This window comes from Muntiacus reevesi, chromosome 2 (assembly GCF_963930625.1).
Source record: "Muntiacus reevesi chromosome 2, mMunRee1.1, whole genome shotgun sequence".
In the NCBI taxonomy this organism is placed as follows: domain Eukaryota; kingdom Metazoa; phylum Chordata; class Mammalia; order Artiodactyla; family Cervidae; genus Muntiacus; species Muntiacus reevesi.
The window spans coordinates 16,318,939-16,338,994 of NC_089250.1; the positions used below are offsets into that span (position 1 = coordinate 16,318,939).

The 20,056-nt window shown below is 46.3% G+C and overlaps 1 protein-coding gene across 1 annotated transcript in view; it reads left to right on the plus strand.

Moving 5' to 3' along the window:
- The first annotated feature begins 812 nt into the window (after positions 1 to 812).
- Positions 813 to 20,056, plus strand: part of PROSER2 (proline and serine rich 2) — a 42,751-nt gene continuing 23,507 nt past the window's right edge. Inside the window, exon 1 of the mRNA XM_065919550.1 lies at positions 813 to 931. The gene's annotated coding sequence lies outside the window, so the exon portion shown is untranslated. The remainder of the gene's footprint in view (positions 932 to 20,056) is intronic.

Here is a 20,056-nt window from a genome sequence, read left to right on the forward strand (position 1 = left end):
GCACAGCAGCCCTCTGCAATACGGTTTTTATCGTATCTGCCATTTGAGTATATCTCAAACCCTGCAATAAAACCCCATAACTCTTGCTTTCTCCCTTCGTACAGGGTTGTCCCACCCCATTAACTTCCACCAACATTAATTTCACTTCCACCAACTTACAAAAGCCTTCCACAACCAGCTAATAACCTCAGTGGACATTTCCACAGTGATAAAGGAGAAACGACATCGAGCAATGGGGTCAAAACCTCTTGGACGCGTTTCTTCGCCTCTCTGAACCTCCGTTTTCCTCCTCTCTAAAATGCGGATGAGAAATCAGGCAGCTCTTCTAAGGATTTAATGAAATTATGTGTGTCTATTAAAAGCCTTGTCGGAGGCTAATAAGAATTTGATTCGTGATAGTTATTATCGCTAAATACAAAATAACCTTTTAAAGCTGACTATAGGAGGAGGAAAAAAAATGTTCCGTTTCATTCCGACTTTCAAATGCAAATCCCTGTGTTTCCTCTGTGTAATTCAGAGATGCGGCTGGAGGTTCACTCAGATCTGACCAATTCAAACCTGGCACCGACACCAACGACCCGTGCCGGAGGCAGCACCGGCGCGGGGACTGGTCTCTTTAAATGTCCCGGGCACGCGCCCTGTGAGTTTGGGGAGCGGGACAGCCAAGACCCCGCGTACGAGCAGGGCAGCGCGTACGAGCACGCGTGGCGGCGCGGCGCAAAGCGCGCAGCCGGGTGTGCGCAGGAGCGAGCGCCCCGCCGGGAGCGCGCGGCAGGGGGCGCGCAAGAGCGCGCGCGCGGCGGGGCGGCCCGGGATGGTCCGCGAGGTACGCGCGAACAGAGAAGCGAGAGGGCGGCGCGGGCGCTCGGCTCCCGGTCCGCAGTCAGGGTGGGCTCCTGCGGTCCCCGCAGGAGGAGGGCGCTCCTGCCAGGTGAGTGCGGACTTCTTTATCCCGGACAGGGTGGGAGAGCGGGAGGGCGTCCTGGCAGCGGATCCCTTCGCCCCGCACTACAGTGAACCCGGTGGCGTTTGGAGCCGACCGCTGGAAGTCGGGGTTCGAGTAGGGTCCTAGGGGGAAGGGCGACCCCCTTTCCTAGTGAGCCACCGGCTTGGGCTTCCCGAGTGTCGCTTCCGGTGCGGTCCTGGCAGGGATCTCTTCTAAAGCGCGTTCTTCGGTTCTTTCGCATCTCGTCCCTTGGAAGTTAGGAAGGACTCTGGCGCCGTCCGAGGGGCTGTCGTCGGCCCGGTGGCCTCTCACCCAGGAAACTCGGGACCTCCCTCGGGATCCCAGGGGCAGGCGTGCGCCCGGCTCGGGGTCGGTGGGGAGTACGCGTGGCTTTCTGACTCCGAGGCTGCCCTGGCGGGGGCGGGGGGCTCGCATGGTGGTCAGTGGCATGTTTCTTACTTTGCTCGCAGAGCGGTCCGGGGTTGTCCCAACACTCCTGCCCTGGCCTCTCTGCCCTCCTCGGAGTAGCCGCAGCGGCTGTCCAGCTCCCGGGGCACTGTGTCCCTTCCGCCGCAGGCAGGAGGGCGAGTCTCATATTGGCAGGAGGTGGCCGAAGCCACTTGTTAAACTTGGGTCCTGCGCAAAGTGACCAGTGGATTTCCGTCCCCACCCCCGCTCCCCAGACCCTGACCCCCAACAGGTAACTGAGTCACGCGGGAAACGGGTAGGAACTGCCCGTGAGCCGGGGCGCGAGGGATTAAAAAAGAGAAGACTTTGTGGCTAATGTGGTGCAATTTAACAAAAGGCAATAAAACAAACTCCAGTATTTCTCCAAGGCTTTGAAAGTTTCCCAGTATTGTTTTACGGAGTCTAAATTTAAGCATCTAGCCTTTTTTTTTTTTTTAAACCGCAGAAACTAACCTCAAAAAACATTTAACTCTTTGCCAGGACCCACTTGGTGCAAAATGAAAACTCACAGGAAAGGAAAATGATTTTTGTGCCTTTCCCCCTGCTAAATACAGTAGAACATTCAGGTCTGTTGCTGGAGACTGTAGGAAGAAGGTTCCTCTGGCTCTAATTTTCATTGAGAACTACTTTTTTTTTTTTTAATCTATTTCTGGAAGTTATAGAAACACCAAATCAGATATGTGTAAGGTCACAGGAGAACCTAAGTTTATTAAAGATGCTTTTCTTTAAGCACTACATTCTTACTGCTGTGGCATGCACTGAAAAAAGTCTGCCCTCAAAGCTCAGTGTCTGAATGTTAGATTGTTTTTCTAGGTGGAGGAGGTATTTTGGTTTATGAGACCAATGTGGAAATACAAACACGTGCCCTATTTACTTGGGATTGGGTGGGAAGGGTGGAAGTTGTCAAAAATCTCTCTTGCCAAACCTGACAGTGTATGTATGGAATCTTGTGTATTTTCTTGCTCAGACCTGTGATGGCCATTTTTAAGGGACTGGGTATATGCCTTCGTAACAGCACTTCAGAGGTTTTTTTACATTTGGGAGGGGGCAAGATATTGGATGCTGATAATTTACAAGTAACACATTTTGTCTTTTAGTAGAAATCAGAAAGCCAAAATCAGATTATTTAAAGTCTGGAAAGAAGAACAATGATTTTAAGAAAATATGAGGGCGTTTGGCTCCACCTTGACTCTCTTTGAGGCAGTGGGCAGGATTTGCCTGTTTTAGTGCCAGGCCCTGGTCATTCGTGGGGCTTCCCTGGTGGCTCAGAGGGTAAAGAAACTCTGCCTGCAATGCAGGAGACCGGAGTTTGATCCCTGGGTTGAGAAGATCCCCTGGAGAAGCAAATGGCTGCCCACTCCAGTATTCTTGCCTGGGAAATCCCATGGATAGAGGATCCTGGCGGGCTACAGTCCATAGAGTCTCAGAGTTGGACACGACTGAGCAACTAACACAGAGGGTGATCGTAAATTAATTCAGCAATATTTGCAAGCTTGTCTGACCACTTGCAATGTGCTGAGCGCTGAACTAGTCATGGAACACACCAACACACCTAGATAACAGCCACTCGACCCAAACTGATTAAAGCCAGATCAAGTAAAGCCTTCATCGGGAGCTGAAGATACACCTGGCCCTGGTTCCAAAGTTCTCGGACACCTTAGGAGCCTGTGGTTGGCACCCTGTGTTGATTGTCAAGATCATCTCAAATAACTACAAGAGATAGAGCTGAGCCTTGAAGCCTGGGGGAGAGAGGGGAAAGGCTTAGGTGGCGCAGAGCTGAGAACAGGGCATCCTCTGGAACAAAAGTTCGAGTGCATCTTACCCACTTGGTTGTGGATGGCTGCCAGTGGTACCGGGACATCCTAGGAGCATCCCAGAACCTGAGCCTTTGCTGGTAGAGGGCGGCTTTTCCTTTCAGTTTCCACTGACCTCTCTGTGGCAGTGTTGGTGGCTTCACCGCTGCCTGCATGTTCCCAGGACGACAGGCTGGGCAGCTCTACCCCTGGGGCCCTGCAGCCTTCCCCTCTTGAATCTGGGTGGGTCAGCTCCCGTTCACGTTAGCACAGTGGCGTCAGGACCGTGCAGTCCCCATAGCAGCCTCTGTAGAGAACCACCCTGAAGCTGCACTTCTCAGCAATGCTGTTGTCCCCCTCCCAAACCTGCAGCATTAATCTTGAATCGTGTTTTGAGGAAGTAGGTGCTACGTTTATAATCCATGCAATCTGGATCCAAGGTAAAGAAATGTGTGGGGCAGAACATGCTGCCTTATTGAATAGCGATGTGATTGTTCCATACAAACTTGTATCTTCAGACTGGACGTTTCCGAATACCCACCACTCAAGACTTGGTTCTTTCTCTCCCTTTGGTAGTAAAAAACATAGAACAGTGAATTTATCATTTTAGAGTGTACAAATCAATGACATTAAGTACATTTACATAAGATGTGTTTGCGAAGCCTGTTTTCTTTCATTTTGTTCTGTAGAGGTCTACAGATATCCGTTAAATGAACTTCATTGAAATCCTGTTGTTGTTGTTGCTCGTTTCTCTGTTATACATCTCTCTTCATATTAGTTAACACCTCCAGTTGTGATGACTGAATGCCGTTCTGTGTGCTGTGTTCAGTCACGTCTGACTCTGTGACCCCATGAACTGTAATCTGCTAGGCTTCTCTGGCCATGGGATTTTCCAAACAAGAATTCTGGAGTGGGTTGCCATTTCCTACTCCAGTAAATGAACTTTATTAATTTCATCGTTTCTCACTAACTTTGTGTGTGCTTAGCATGTCAATAGTTGAGAGAGGGGTATTGAAAGATCCCACTATAATGAGGTCTTTGTTGATATCTCCTTATATTTGAGCTTAAAAATATTCCGAGACTATGTGTACATACAACTTTCTATTTTCATTTCTAACTATGCATCTGTAAATTTATATTGTTAGACATACACTGTCTAACAGGAATTGAATTTTTATTATCATGTAGTTACTTTTATCACGAGTGAGGATTTTTGCCCTAAAGTCTATTTTGTCTGATGTGGTATAGGAAGAAAGAAAAGTGAAGTCACTTAGTTGTGTCCGACTCTTTGTGACTCTGTGGACTGTAGACCGCCAGGTTCCTCCATCAGTGGGTTTTTCCAGACAAGAATACTGGAGTGGGTTATCATTTCCTTCTCCAAGGTATCTTCCCAACCCAGGGATCGAACTTGGGTCTCCCGCATTGTAGGCAGACTCCTCACCGTCTGAGCCACCAGAGAAGTCCCTAATACAGTTTAGCCAGAAGTGATCTTTTCATTGTTACTGTTGTTAACATTTCCTTGATGTATCTCTCTGTTTTAAAATTTTTCTTTCAAGTATCTTTGCGCTCAGTTGCTCAGTCATGTCTGACTCCATGGACTATAGCCCTCCAGGCTCCTCTGTCCATGGAATTTTCCAGGCAAGAATACTGGCATGGGTTGCCATTTCCTACTCCAGGGGATCTTCCCAACCCAGGGATCAAACCTGGGTCTCTTGCGTCTCCTGCATTGATAGGCAGATTCTTTACTGCAGTATAATTGACATTCAATAAACTGTAGTACATTCACAATGTTTTGCAACCATCACCGCTATCCAGTTCCAGAACTTTTTCATCACTGCAGAAGGAAAATCCATACCCATTAAGCGGTCAGTCTCTATTTCCTCCCCTGCTTAGCCTCTGGCAGCCACTAATCTGCTTTCTGCCTCTGTGGATTTGCCTTTTGGGGTATTTCATACCAGTAGACTTAAACAATGTATGTCTGTCTTCTTTTACTTACAGTGCCCTCAGGATTCATCCATTTATAGCATGAATCACTACTCCATTCCTTTTTGTGTCTGAGTAATATTCCACTGAATGGATATATCATAGTTTACTTATTCGTTATCAGTGTATGGACATTTGAGTAGTTTCTACCTTTTGGTTTGTGAGTAGTGAAATTAGAAGGAACCTCCAAAGTGGTTCTGCAAAGTGGTAGCTGCACCATTTAACATTCCCACTAGCAATGTTTGAGGATTCCAGTTTCTCCACATCCTCACCAACACTTGTTGTTTTGTGCGTTTTTGCTTTTATTGTCACTCCAGTGGTCTGAAGTGGTGTCTCATTGTGGTGTTGATTTGCATTTCACTAATGACTAGTAATGATGAGCATCTTTTCATGAACTTAGTGACCACTTCGAGATTTTTTCTGGAGAAAACTCTGTTCAAGGACTTGATTCTCTTTTGTATTAACTTTTCTATCACCAGCATCTTTGGAGTGAGTAAGAGTAGGTTGTGTTTTTTTTTAATATTTATTTATCTATTTATTTATTTGGCTGTGTCAGTCTTAGTTGTAGCATACAGACTCTCTAGTTGTGGTGCATGGGCTTAGTTGCCCTGTGGTATGTGGGGTCTTAGTTCCCTGACCAGGGATCCAGCACAAGTTCCCAGAATCGGGAGGCAGATTCTTAACCACTGAACCCCCAGGGAAGTCCCAAGAGTACTTACTTTTATAAAACTTGGTTTGTATAGTATGTTCCTTCTCAAACCCTCATTCTGTTGTTTGGCTTCATTTCTTTTTCCGTTTTCTCTTTTCAGCTTCTGCTGCATCTCCCAGAAGACTAGTTGTCCAGCTGGTGCTTTGAAATATTTAACTTTCTACCTATTCTTGTTATCTGAAGGTCTGGTCTGTTCATTCAGCAGTATTTGTAGGCTGTTGGGGCACCTGCCATGTTCTGGTCACTGAACTGTCCCTAGAGATACAAACCTACCACTCCTCATACACTTCTGTTTTAGATGTTTGCAGATTACATTTTATTTTACTTTCTTTTTTTCATTTGTTCCAAAAACTGTTTCGATTAATTTTTATTGGAGTACAGTTGCTTTGCAACATTGTGTTAGTTTCTGCTGTAATTTTTTTTTAAATTAACCAATTAATAGAGCCTGGCACAGGGAAAAAGAACAGTACTTAACTCTCTCCACCAAAGGTTTCAAATCACTGTGTAACCACCAGGTTCACCACTTTACCTTTGTGGACCTCAGTTTCCTGAAGTCCTGGGGGCAGGACTAAGTAACTTCTCTGGCCTCTCAGACCTGGAAATGAGATGACACTCATGTTTCACCACAGCTCTCCCGTACAAACCTAATTCTCTGAGTGTATGTAAAATCATTCTTTTTGTATAGCTCACTTCAAGGAATTGTCTTATATGGAAAGACAAAAGATGGCTCTGTTCTTGTATACTCAACAGGTGAGCTTGGCCAGTGGCTGTTTTCCACAATGGCACATTTGGCATTTTCTGCGAAGATCCCCAGGGTTCGAAGCGCTTTCGTGAACACTCAAGCTCCTTCTGTGCTGGGCATACCTGGGAACGCAGATAGATGTCAGTGAAAATGGTCCTAGCCTTCGAGAAACTTGTGACCTAGTGAGAGTGATACAGGTGTCAAGTGGAAGTCGATCTCAGAGGCCCACGCATCTTTTGGAAGCAGAGGTCAGAGATACCCTGACCTTTCAGGAGGTAATGTTGGAGCCAGGCCAACAAGGGCAGGACAGGAGGTTGTCCGAATGGTGAGCCGTGGCTTTACTCATCATGCCGACGAGTTTAGCCTTGAGTGTGGGGGCACGAACCATGACAGCTCATGAGTGGCCGGGTTCTGCCGTGGAGGAGAGGTTTGTACGTACGCTGAAGCAGTAACCTGAAGTTGAGCGGGGTGGCCAAGGGTTGAGGAAGGAAGGCTAGAAAGATGAAAGAGATAAGATGGTACAGAGAAGGGGATGATGCTGGAAACGTCTGATGTTGAGCAGAAGTTCTGGTGCAGAAAAAGTCTGAAAAGGCATTCCTCTAGAGTGGAAAGCTAAAAACCTAAATCCAGCTCTCTCTGACCTCGGTTTCCGCATGTAATTTGTCCCCCGCACGCATCAAGAACCAGTGAATTTGTTGACTGAGCTCCGGCTGAGCTTCACTTCATCAATCAGGTTGTAAAGTGTGGGCGACGTGAATCTGTTGTGTATTTTTTTCCCTCCCTGTTCATTCTTACTGTGAATGAATGTTGTGATTTCAGAGGTATTGTCTGAGGAGAAAGATTTATTAAAAAAAAAAAAAACACAACTCATAGTTCCAACCAGGCATGTAAAAGATCATTTTACACCAGGACTCCCACACGGAACTCTGAGGAGCCAGGAATTGCGGGCTCATTTTTCTTATAAGCCAGAGAGCTGTTTTAAATCCCTTCCACACAATTTGCAGGATGAAGAGAGTAGCGCTGAAACATACACACTACCATATGTAAAGTAGACTGCCTGGGGGGAATTTGCTATATGACGCAGGGAGCTCAAACCCTGTGTCCTGCGACTACCTAGAAGGGTGGGATGGGCCGGGAGGTGGGGGGGGGCGGTTCAAGTGGGAGGAGACACGTGTATGCCTGTGACTGGTTCATGTTGATGTAAGGCTGACCAACACAATATTGTAAAGCAATTATCCTCCAATTAAAAATAAGTTAATTAAAAGGAAAAATATTTTATCATCAACGGGTGCTAAAGCCAGACTACAATGAGAATGGCATCTCAAGAACACTTTGCTTTTTTTACAGTGTTCATTATCAGTTCAGATCCAAAATCGATAACATTAACCATGGGTATTCACCTATATTTTTGTTATCACTGATGGTGTTGTTTTCTCATTGATTTATTTATGGCTATGCCGGGGCTTCCTTGCTGTCCAGGATTCTCTCTAGTTGCGGAAAGTGGGGGCTTCTCTTCATTGCAGCGCTCGGGTTTCTCATCACAGTGGCCATTTCTGTTGAGGAGCTCAGGCTCCAGGGCACATAGGCTTCAGTAGTTGCATCACACCGGGTTAGTTGCTCCGCTGCACCAGGGATCCTCCCAGACCAGAGAGACTGAACTCATGTCTCCTGCATTGCAAGGAGGATTCTTAACCACTGAGCCAACTGGGAAGCCCCAGCTATTTCTGACCTACGCCAGTGATTTGATCCACTAACTGTGGGCCAGACGTCTGACCCTTCCCTTCTCAAGCTCTGGAAGAATGTTGTCAGAGAACTTGAAAATTCACATAAAAATACAGTGTGTTTAATACTGTATTTCCTAACTAATTCTCATGTCAGTCTTGTTTTCCAAAGTGGTGGGGAACCTGACAGCTTCAGCAGCCAAGAGGCCTTTGTCAAATTTTGAGTAATTTGAGTAATTATCAAATTCCAGTGCTGATTCATTCAAGGTGCCAACTTTTTTCCCAGAGAGTTTGATAAGCAGTCCTTGAAATGCTGACATCAGTATCACCTTGACTGTTCATTAGAGTCCTCCAGTTTTTTCAACAAACATTTGGTTGTCCACATTTCTGTTTTCTTTCCTTTTTTTTTTTTTCTTGTTTTTTTTTTTAACTGAAGCATTCAGGTGGCACTGGTGGTAAAGAATCTGCCTGCTAAGGCAGAAGACAAAGGAAACAAGGGTTTGATCTCTGCTTCGGGAAGTTCCCCTGGAGAAGGAAATGGAAACCCACCCCAATATTCTTACCTGGAGAGTTCCATGGACAGAGGAGCCTGGCGGGCTACAGTCCATGGGGTTACAAAGAGTCGGACACGACTGAGCACACACACGAATAGTTGATTTACAATATTGTGTTAGGTCCAGGTGGACAGCAAAGTGATTCGGTTATATCTACATACACATTTATCTATTCTTTTCAGATTCTTGTCCCTTATGTTACTACAAAATATTGAGTATAGTTCCCTGTGCTATACAGCAGGTCCTTGCTGATTATCTGTTTTATATTTCTTGTTGTTGCTTAGTCACTCCATCATGTCAGACCCTTTGCGACCCCATGGACTGTAGCCGGCCAGGCTTCTCTGTCCATGGAATTCTCCAGGCAGGAATACTGGAGTGGATAGCCATTCCTGTCTCCAGAGGATCTTCCCTACCCAGGGACTGAACCCAGGTCTCCTGCTTTGCTTCCCTGATAGCTCAGTTGGTAAAGAATCTGCCTGCCATGCAGGAGACCCCAGTTCAATTCCTGGGTCGGGAAGATTCGCTGGAGAAGGGATAGGCTGCCCACTCCAGTATTCTTGGACTTCCCTGGTGGCTCAGCTGGTAAAGAATCCACCCGCAGTGCCGGAGATCTGGGTTGGATCTCTGGGTTGGGACGATCCCCTGGAGAAGGGAATGGCAACCCACTCCAGTATTCTGGCCTGGAGAATTCCATGGGCTGAATAGTCCATGGGATCCCAAAGAGTCAGACACAACTGAGCAACTTTCACACACTCCTGTATTGCAGACAGATTTTTTACTGCTGAGCCATCGGGGAAGCCTATTTCATATTGGTTATCCCCATTTCTTGAAAAAGTCCTGAAAACCCCTTGTCTTTTCCCCTCTGTTAAAACTGGGGTAGGAGCCTGTGCCTACAGGCCTGGATTTACAGGGAGGGAGTTGAGCACTCTGTTCCGGGACTGCAGGGACTATCCAGGAAGAGTGCGGGCAGGGGGAAGCCTCTGGAGACGCAGGCACAGGGCTTGCAGAGAGACTGGAGAAGGCGGGCTTCAAAGCTGGACGCGGTGGATGGACCCAGCAGGAGGTCCTGCGGGAGTTCTGCTCCCCTCCGGTTTGGATTTAAATCTGTTCAACTTGAGATAAGACATGTAAACCAGGTCTTGGCTTCCGGTCTCACCAGGTGTTGTAAATACCAGAGCTGGAAGAACGTGCTCTCGGTCAGCTTTATTTTTGCTGCAAGGAGGAATGAAAAACTCAGCCAAGAATTTTTTTTGAGCTTTCTCAGGAGAAAGAAAAAGCATTATGAAACAGTGAGGCATACTTATTTTGTCCAAGTAAGAAGTTCTTCATTTTACCTCCTTGGAGTAGCACACAGTGGCTGCTCTGGTAACATTTGCTGGATAAGCAGAAAGCGCACAGCTTGTTTAACAGAAAAAGAACAACCTAAGCTGGGATTTGTCCTTCGATCTTTTTGTTTTTTAATTTGTCGAACAATCCAGAAACGCAGTAGGCATATGTTTAGTTGCTCAGTCGTGTGTGACTCTTTGTGACCTCTTGGACTGTCAACCTGACAGGCTCCTCTTGCCCATGGGATTTCCCAGACAAGAATCCTGGAGTGGGTTGCCATTCCCTTCTCCAGGGGATCTTCCTGACCCAGGGATTGAACCTGAGTCTCCAGCACTGCAGGTGGATTCTTTCCATTTTTTAAAAATAAGCTAAAAATATCAAAAATTGAAGTGTCTACCTTTGCAGACATTTCATCAGATGAAGCTAGATTTTCCTCCTGTTGATTATTCTTTTATGTTTGCTTCTTCCTAGGTCATTACTTTTTGTTATTAGTAGCGAACCTCAAATCTGGTTAACTTTGCTTTCTGGTGAGGATTTGTGTTGGGGAGATCTGATTTCTGCCGCCTCTGTTCAGTGGTAGTACACTGGGGTGGAAAGACTTCTCCCCTTGGGGCAGGTTAACCAGCCTACCTGGGTGAGGCCTCTGGTGTGAAAGTGTTTGCTTACATGTAGGTGAATCAATTACCTTCATGTGGCGTATGGCCTTAAGTAAATTAATTACTGCTTCCTATTAATAGCTGAAACTATTCACAACTGAGATGATCTGAAACCAACCTTGTTTTTCTACTTTTTTCAGTAAGAGCTTTTTTTTTTTTTAATTTAAAAAAAACCTCTAAATGAAAGCATGGAGATTCTTCTGGAGAAGTAAAACTGCCAGGCTTTGAAGTGTTTAATTGTCTTTAATACCCTTGAGTGCTAGTTAAGAGTTTAAGGTCCTAAGTTCTTACAGAAGACATTTTCAGAAGTAAGGAAAAAACCCAATTCAGAAGAAAAGCAAAACTGTAGGAAAAGGATGCTAAACCACTGACCACGTCAACGATTTAAAACTCCAGACAGAACTAAGCCTCTGCCCTCAGCTCTCCCAGCAACTACCAGTCTCTCCCTGAAAAACATTTTCCTTTGATGTTCTGTGCTAGGATCTAGTCCTAGTTTGCTAGCTTGCATGGTGAGTATTTTTGGAAGCATACTTTTCTTTTCAAGGCTTTTGTCATCTTGACATGGAGAAAGAGCCCCTACTAAAGAATAGTTACTACATGCGTATTTGCTTCAGCTGGTTGTTTCTGTGGCAGCCCATTTGGAAGTGTCCCGTTGGTCCTGCTTACACCTGTGGATGTACACATGAGGGCACGCTTCCTCATAACTTGTCACATGTTAATATCATGCCTGGTGTTATTGGTGTCAAGTTTTTAACAGATCATCATTCGTGCTTAAAGTTCTCCCCTCCTGCTCCACATTTGTCCTTGATTGAAATCTCTAGGTTGACTGGGAGTAATTTCTCCTAAATTTCAAGGCTTTGGTCTCTGAATGTGACAGAGGGATAAAGGGTGATTACCACAACTAGGTTAACGTGTCTAAAATGACTTACACGTTTAACTTTTCCTTTAGGTCAAAGGTCTGTTTTAAGGATACTCTAATGGTTTTAGAGTTTTAAAATATAAATTCTGTGTTCATATCAGTACTATTTACAATAGCCAAGACGTGTTTAAGAAAGCCGGGTACTCATCAGAGAATGACTGCATTAAGAAGATGTGATGTATATACAATATAATATTACTCAGCCACAAAAAAAGAATGAAATACTGCCATTTGCAGCAATGTAGATGGACATAGGAACCAGAGATCAAATTGCCAATATCCACTGGATATCAAAAAAGCAAGAGAGTTCCAGAAAAACATCTATTTCTGCTTTATTGACTACACCAAAGCCTTCAACTGTGTGGATCGCAATAAACTGTGGAAAATTCTGAAGGAGATGGGCATACCAGACCACCTGACCTGCGTGCTGAGAAACCTGTATGCAGGTCAGGAAGCAACAGTTTGAACTGGATATGGAACAACAGACTGGTTCCAAATAGGAAAAGGAGTACGTCAAGGCTGTATATTGTCACCCTGCTTATTTAACTTATATGCAGAGTACATCATGAGAAACGCTGGGCTGGAAGAAGCACAGCTGGAATCAAGATTGCCAGGAGAAATACCAATAACCTCAGATATGCAGATGACACCACCCTTATGGCAGAAAGTGAAGAGGAGCTAAAAAGCCTCTTGATGAATGTGAAAGAGGAGAGTGAAAAAGTTGGCTTAAAGATTAACATTCAGAAAACTAAGATCATGGCATCTGGTCCCATCACCTCATGGGAAATAGATGGGGAGACAGTGGAAACAGTGTCAGACTTTATTTTTGGGGGCTCCAAAATCACTGCAGATGGTGACTGCAGCCTTGAAATTAAGACGCTTACTCCTTGGAAGGAAAGTTATGACCAACCTAGACAGCATATTAAAAAGCAGAGACATTACTTTGCCAACAAAGGTCTGTCTGGTCAAGGCTATGGTTTTTCCAGTGGTCCTGTATGGATGTGAGAGTTGGACTGTGAAGAAAGCTGAATGTTGAAGAATTGATGCTTTTGAACTACAGTGTTGGAGAAGACTCTTGAGAGTCCCTTGAACTGCAAGGAGATCCAACCAGTTCATCCTGAAGGAGGTAAGTCCTGGGTGTCCATTGGAAGGACTGATGCTGAAGCTGAAACTCCAATACTTTGGCCACCTGATGCGAAGAGTTGACTCATTGGAAAAGACCCTGATGCTGGGAGGGATTGGGGGCAGGAGGAGAAGGGGACGACAGAGGATGAGATGGCTGGATGGCATCACCGACTTCATGGGCATGAGTCTGAGTAAACTCCGGGAGTTTGTGATGGACAGGGAGGTCTGGCGTGCTGCAATTCATGGGGTCACAAAGAGTCTGACACGACTGAGCAACTGAACTGAACTGATATAGACATAGAGAGTTTTGCCTAGTGAAATAAGACAAATACTGTATATCACTTATACATGGAATCTAAAAAATAATACAAATGCATGTAAATACAGAAACAGACTCACAGACATAGAAAACAAACTTATGTTTATCAAAGGTGGGGGCAGGGACAAACTAGAGGTATGAGATTAATAGATACAGACCATTATAGGATATACTGTATAGCACAGGGAATTATAGCCTTTATTTTATAGTAACCTGTATGGGATTCTCCAGACCAGAATACTGGAGTGGGTGACCATTCCCTCCTCCAGGGGATCTTCCCAACCCAGGGATTGAACCCAAGTCTCCCGAATTGCAGGCAGATTCTTTACCAGCTGAGCTATCAAGGAAGCCCTTAATAACCTATAATGGAATATAATTTGCACAAAATACTGCATCACTATGCTGTACACTTGAAGCTAACACAATACTGTAAAGCAACTATACTTCCATAAAAAATTTAAAAGTAAAATATAAATTTTGCTTATATAATGAATGCTAAGTCAATAGTTTGGGACAAACATTTCCAAAATCCCGAGCTATAGTTTAAAAAGAGAGAGAGAGAACTTTGCCCGCAAGTCTAGTCTAACTGAGGAAGAAGAATTACACGCATAATGAGATCTGATGTGTGAGTTGTATCCAAGGGACAGAGGTGGCATCGCATGGTAACAAGTGGTGGGAGGTGAGCAGTCGGTGGGAGGAGCAGGTGGAGAGAGGGGTGACGAGCAACTTCCAGAAGGAAGGAAGGGTGGACAAGGCTTGCCGTCATTTCTGAGCCAGGCTCTGAAGATGGGGAGGAGAGTGATAGGAGGCAGTCCAAACATGGCTCAGAGCGTTAGGGAGACCAGGCTGGATAAAAGGGTTCGTATCGTGGAAAATAGGTTTGAAGAGATAAAGTTGGACCAATTCCAGAGACACTTGAAAGCCCTGGTTCTTACAGGTCAGCTCTTTGGCAGGATTGGTTAGGAAAACAAAAACTGTGCCAACTTTGACAGGCCTGTGGTGCCAAAAGGAATCCAGAATTTCAGAAAGTTTAATTAGGTCCTTGCAACTCACTGGTGAATGTTGAGGCTTTGTTTTATTTTTAACAACGTTTTTGAGAGCATAAAACTTGGAGGAAAATGATTTTCAGGACCCCAAAAGTACTTTGGCCAACCTGCCAGGTCAGTTCTGTATGTTTGTGTCTAAATGTGCATTTTTGGTACCATGGAGGTTGGTGACGGGGAAGCGCGGTGTGCAGAGACTGTCCTTTATGTGTGAATTGGGAGACAGGATGGAGCTGTGTTGCACTATAAGGTGTGCTGTGATAACAGAGCATGATCGTTTCTGTGGAGTTCCTCTGTAAATTATTAGGGGGAGAAATGAGATGATTATAGCCTAAGAATTCTATTAAAGCCCGAATTAAGTTGAATAGTAGAAAAGAAAGAATATCAGGGCTGTCTTTCCTTTTAATTTATGGACTGGGCTAATAAAACAATATAAAGGAGTCGATATCAATCACAGCTTCGTCTTCTAGGTAATTTCTCATTATAAAACTCGTTTTTGTTACTGCACATCACCGCCATAAAAACTAGGAATGAGCAGAGAAACAGAAACTATAGGAAACTATAAAATAGGACTCCTGTCATCTTTGTTTGAGTAACTCAGAGCATGTTAGGACCAACGAAGATTGTTAAGAACTGCCAGCATTGGGAAGACCCTGGTCCAGAAGCTAAGACTCTGTGCTCCCAGTGCAGGGCATCCGGGATTGATCCCTGGTCAGGGAACTAGATCCCACATGCCTCAACTAAAGATGACACGTGCTGCAACTAAGACTTGGTGCAGCCAAAATAAAAATATTAAAAAAATTAAAAAACTGCCAGCATTAAGGCTAACAATGTCTATTGTGTATATTCAGATTATTTTATCTCAGAGTGTATACCTTCCATGTAATATGACTCTTATCTTTACTTGCACCCACTGCTTAACCAGAGGAAAAGCCCATACCTGGTAATGATCTACGGTGACTCAGAAACCGTTTCCACTGGGAAGCTCCCGCATTTTTAATGTCCCTGACGGTCAAGAAGAACTTATCTTTTTGGAAGCGACTTGGCTGTTAAATCGTTATATTGGGATTTCTCAGGATATAGCCTTCAAGGTAATTTCTGTCCTCAGATTGTTTTTCTAGGTTTGGGAACAAAACTTCCCAACATTCCTGTGAGTGGAGAATGAGATGATGAAGGAGTGGGATGTGGGTTTGCACATAGATCTGGCCTTCGTGGATGGCCTGCCCTGGGAAGCAGGGGTGTTTTTAAGGGGCTCGTTTCTCCCCCTTTCCCAGCCGAGGCTGTACCTTGGCTCTGGCGGTTCACAGTGGGGTCTGGACAGGAGTTGGGGTCTCTAAGCCTGGATCACAGTCCACGGGATTCAGAACCCCAAGACCCAACCCGGATCTTTTGTCGAGTTTGCCTTGGCAGCGAGTCGGAGCGGTTCTTATTTTAGAGTTGTCACACAGTCATGCTAAGCAAAATTAGTTCCACATCACTTGGTTAAGGAGGATCATTTTCCCCTTCATGTTCGGAACTGCAAAGACAATAATCACCCTTGTGATTCCGTTTAGCTTGTCTGCAGGGAATCTTAAGTCTCAGAAGAAGTTGGTCCCCTCCCCCCACTCCAGTGGGACAAAGCCTAGTAGTTGAATGGAAGGGAACTCATCTGATTGTTCCAGTTTAGATTCTTTAGTAAACTGGATCTGGTCAGCCTTTGCCTGGCTAATTTCGAGCTAGGTTGTGATCCAAGAAAAGTTTAAATTCAGGGTTACTCCCTCCAAGTAAAGCCAAGCTGTCTTCACTGTTTCCTTTCTAAACTCTCCCCGGGTTTCTTGACTGTGGGTGTCTCCTCTGCTTCTCTCATTAAATCCAAACTCTTCTGTCCTGTATCACCTCCTGAGACACTGGGCCTTTCAGAGTTTCCCAGGCAATAAAATGATCTGATAAGTCATTACTGCTCAAATCTCTAGGAAACCTGGTTGAGGAACTAACATCCCACATGAAACCGGCCAGCTGAGCCCAAGTGCCACAACTGGAGAAGCCTGTGTGCCGTGGCAAAAGCCCAGGCACCGCAGTGAAGACCACACCCCCCAGAATTTTTTTGACAATTTTTTAAATTAAACAAAACAAAATTCATGCCCTACTTTGCTCAGGTCAACTCCTCATGCATCTATTTGCACTTCCTCGCTTTTCCAGCTCGTTCGGCGTTGTGCTTTAGCCCCGTTCAGCACTTCACCTCAACCACTCACCGCTTTTCAAACAGGCCATGTGTTTCCATAGCTTTGCTTACTCTCTGTTTCGAATGCCCAGCATGGTTTGCTTAAATAGCAGTCTCCTGAAATCTCAAACATCTCAGCGCTGGCCTTTCTGAAAGTCCCTGAGCCCTCCCAGGGAGAGTGGGCACCACCTTCCCCTTGATCCCGTGCCGTGTCATGGCGCTGAACACAGGGATGCGTCCGTCCTCTGTTAGAGTTGGCACCACGTGGAAGAATTACTCGCGGAGCTTGATAAAAATGCACATGCTCAGGTGTTATCCCCAAAGATGTATTCAGTAGGTGTGGGTCTGACCCGTTGCTAGATTAAGGACCAGTACCTTGACCAAGTTCCCCTGAGGAGGAGATGCTTCTTATTCATCTGCCTGTCTTTTTCTAGTACCTGGAATCTGCTCCTTGTGAAGTAGGAGAATGGTAAACATCAGAAGAATGTGCTGAGATTAGAAAGGAAGTTGGATTGCAAAGGGAAGCAAGGAGTGATGGGTAGGCGTGCGTGCTAACTCGATTCCGTTGTGTCTGACTCTTTGCGACCTTATGGACTGTAGCCCACCAGGCTCCTCTGTCCATGGGATTCTCCAGGCAAGAATACTGGAGTGGGTTGCCATGCCCTCCTCCAGGGGATCTTCCTGACCTAGGGTTCAAACTCTCGTCTCTTATGTCTCCTGCATTAGCAGGCGCATTCTGTACTATTGAGCCACCTGGGAAGCCCAAGTCCGCCAGGCTTCTCTGTCCGTGGAATTCTCCAGGCAAGAATGCTGGAGTGGGTTGCCATTCCCTTTTCCAGGGGATCTTCCCAACCCAAGGATCGAACCCGGGTCTCCTGCGTTGCAGGCAGATTCTTTACTATCTGAGCCACCAGGGGAGCCCGATGGGTAGGACGAACTTTGATTCTGCAGCCTGGTGGTGGGGGTGGGTAATTGCTTTTAGGAGAGGGGTGACATCACAGTGGTGCTTCAAGATGAATCCGCCAGGATGGTGAAGAGTGGAAAAGGTGAAGAGGACAGTCAAATGTGGTAAATGTGGTCCTGTACTCGGGAGGGGCCCAGAAAAGGAAGTGGGCCCAGCTGACATGGCGCAGGAAGAATCAGCAGGGCCGGCAGCTGGCTGGCTGTGAGCGGCAGGGACAGGGAGGAGCCAGTGATGTCCCCAAGCTGTTTGTGTGACGAGGCTGAAAGCCGCTGTGCCTGAGATGGGTCTTTAACAAGATGACTCAGCTCTAGGGTTTGGGGAATGATGGGAAGACCCAGATCCTTGGATTGCTCTGCAGACCTGACTGTGGCCAGTTGGAACTCTGTTGGGCGGGGGTGATGGTGGAAGGAGGGCCGCTGCCTTCCATCCAGGCCATTCTTGGTCTTTCTGGAACGTACAGAGGAGGTGGGGAAGTCACCTTCCTCTCTGGCTCCCACGCACTCACTGAATGTGTACTGGCCTCACCGGCCACAGCCCTGTCAGCTCCACCAGCACCGTCAGCCCTGAGGGCCACAACTGGCCGCACTCAGCACATGGAGATTTACCAACACTGTGGGTCACTCGCAACCTTGTCCCGATAAACTGGACCTCACCAGAAAAGGATATTCCTAGTAAATGCTGAGAAACAAACACAGGAAGCCTAATGAATAAAACAGAGAACGTGCACACACGGCTCGTGGTTCCCTCCATGGTGTTAACCTGCTCTGCTTCCCCGGGAGAAGTCGGTTTTCATCTCTGGGGCCCTCTTACCAACCCTGGTCTCCCTTTGTATAACGCGCACATTTGCAGCCATAAAACATGAGCCCTTGATTGGGCAAGGAGATGAGACATTGTGAGGTGGTCGTGACCTCACAAACCCTCAGCTTCTGGCCACTCTGTCAGATGGGTCTGCTCCTGCTTCCTTATCTCTGGCTGCCCCTTGCCGGGGCAGACCCGCCCTCCTCCCGCTCAGAAATCCACCCCCTCCGTGGCTCTGCTGGGAACTTCTATATTTTTGGCTCCGGGAGAATGAGGACATGGAGCAGCCCCTCGTTCTTGATTCCTTAAGAGATGAAAGAAGATTGACTGTGTGAGCTTGTGAAGGGTATTGAGCCAAGGTTCTCCACTTTCTCCCCCACAACCTCTGACTTCTGGAGAATTCTGATTAGTTTCCTCATCTTCTTTCAAGGGAATCGTTTGTAGAAGCCTAAGCACTGCAGTTTTACAGTATCAGAATAACTTTTAAACTGCAGGTGTGCGTGCATCAGTCATGTCTGACTTTTTGCAACCCCATGGACTGTAGCCTGCCTGGCTCCTCTGCTCATGGGATTCTCCAGGCAGGAATACTGGAGTGGGTTGCCATTTCCTCCTCCATGGGATCTTCCCGACCCAGGGATCAAACCCACACCTCCTGCATCAATCGGCAGGCCGATTGTTTACCACTGAGCCATCAGAGAAGCACAGGAGAAAGGCCTGCTCTTGGCTGGTGTGGCCAGTTACTGCCCCCGCCCCACACGCTGCACTCTGCGAAGACCCCGAGCCAAGTCTGCCGAGGGACTTGGCAGGACAAGCCAGGTCCTGTCCCCACCAGCACGCGTTCCCCCGGGTCCCTCACTGGAGGTGAATCAGTACCTCATTTCCTGCCTTTCCTGTTGCTGTTGAGGGGATGCCTCACTGCCCACCCGCCTTTCTCTGAGCCGTGATGACTTGGTTCACAATGAGGCAATGCTGAGTCAGGGGGTAGGAATCTGCAGGGCAGAAGGAATCCAAGAATCCCTGTCCCACTTCCCACGCGGCCCCAGGATGCAGCTGAGATGCCTCTGTGTGCCTTCACCTAGCTCTGTCACCGGCCACTGCCATTCACACACTGAGTGTGTCCGCTGTGTGTGTGTGTGTGTGTGTGTGCGCGTGCGTGTGCGTGCTCAACTTACAACAAGCACTTAACTCATTGGAGTGACACTCTTGGGAGTTTCGCCACTGATACCTGAACTTCTGAGTCGCATTTTATTGGCTGTGTGGACAGTTCAGGTTTTCTTATTATTTACTTGTTTAGGCTTTTTCTTCTTTTTTAAAACTTATTTGTTTAGGCTTTCTTATTAGGTCCCAAAGCTTTTAACATTTCTCTCTCTCTCTTTTTTTTTAACCATTTGGCATAATAGCAACTTACAAAAGGGTGTATATGCTCAGAATTTTCTGTTCCCTAGCCTCTCTCCTAAATTGCATTTGACTAGTGCTGATTGACCTGGGAAATGAAGAGAAATGGGGGTGAAGAGTAATTTTCTTTTTTAATCTGTTCTAACGTCTCAGGATTTCTCTGAGATTGCACAGTAATTCTGGATGTCTTAAATGACAAGGTCCACCTAACAGTGTTCAATACTAATTAAGTTTTCTCCAAGAATAATACATCCATTGGGACTTCCCTGGTGGTTCAGTGGCTGAGATCATGCTGCCAACGCAGGGGGCCGGGGTTCAATCCCTGGTTGGGGAACTGGATCCCACATGATGCAACTAAGAGTTCCCGTGCCACAGCTAAAGATGCCACATTGAAG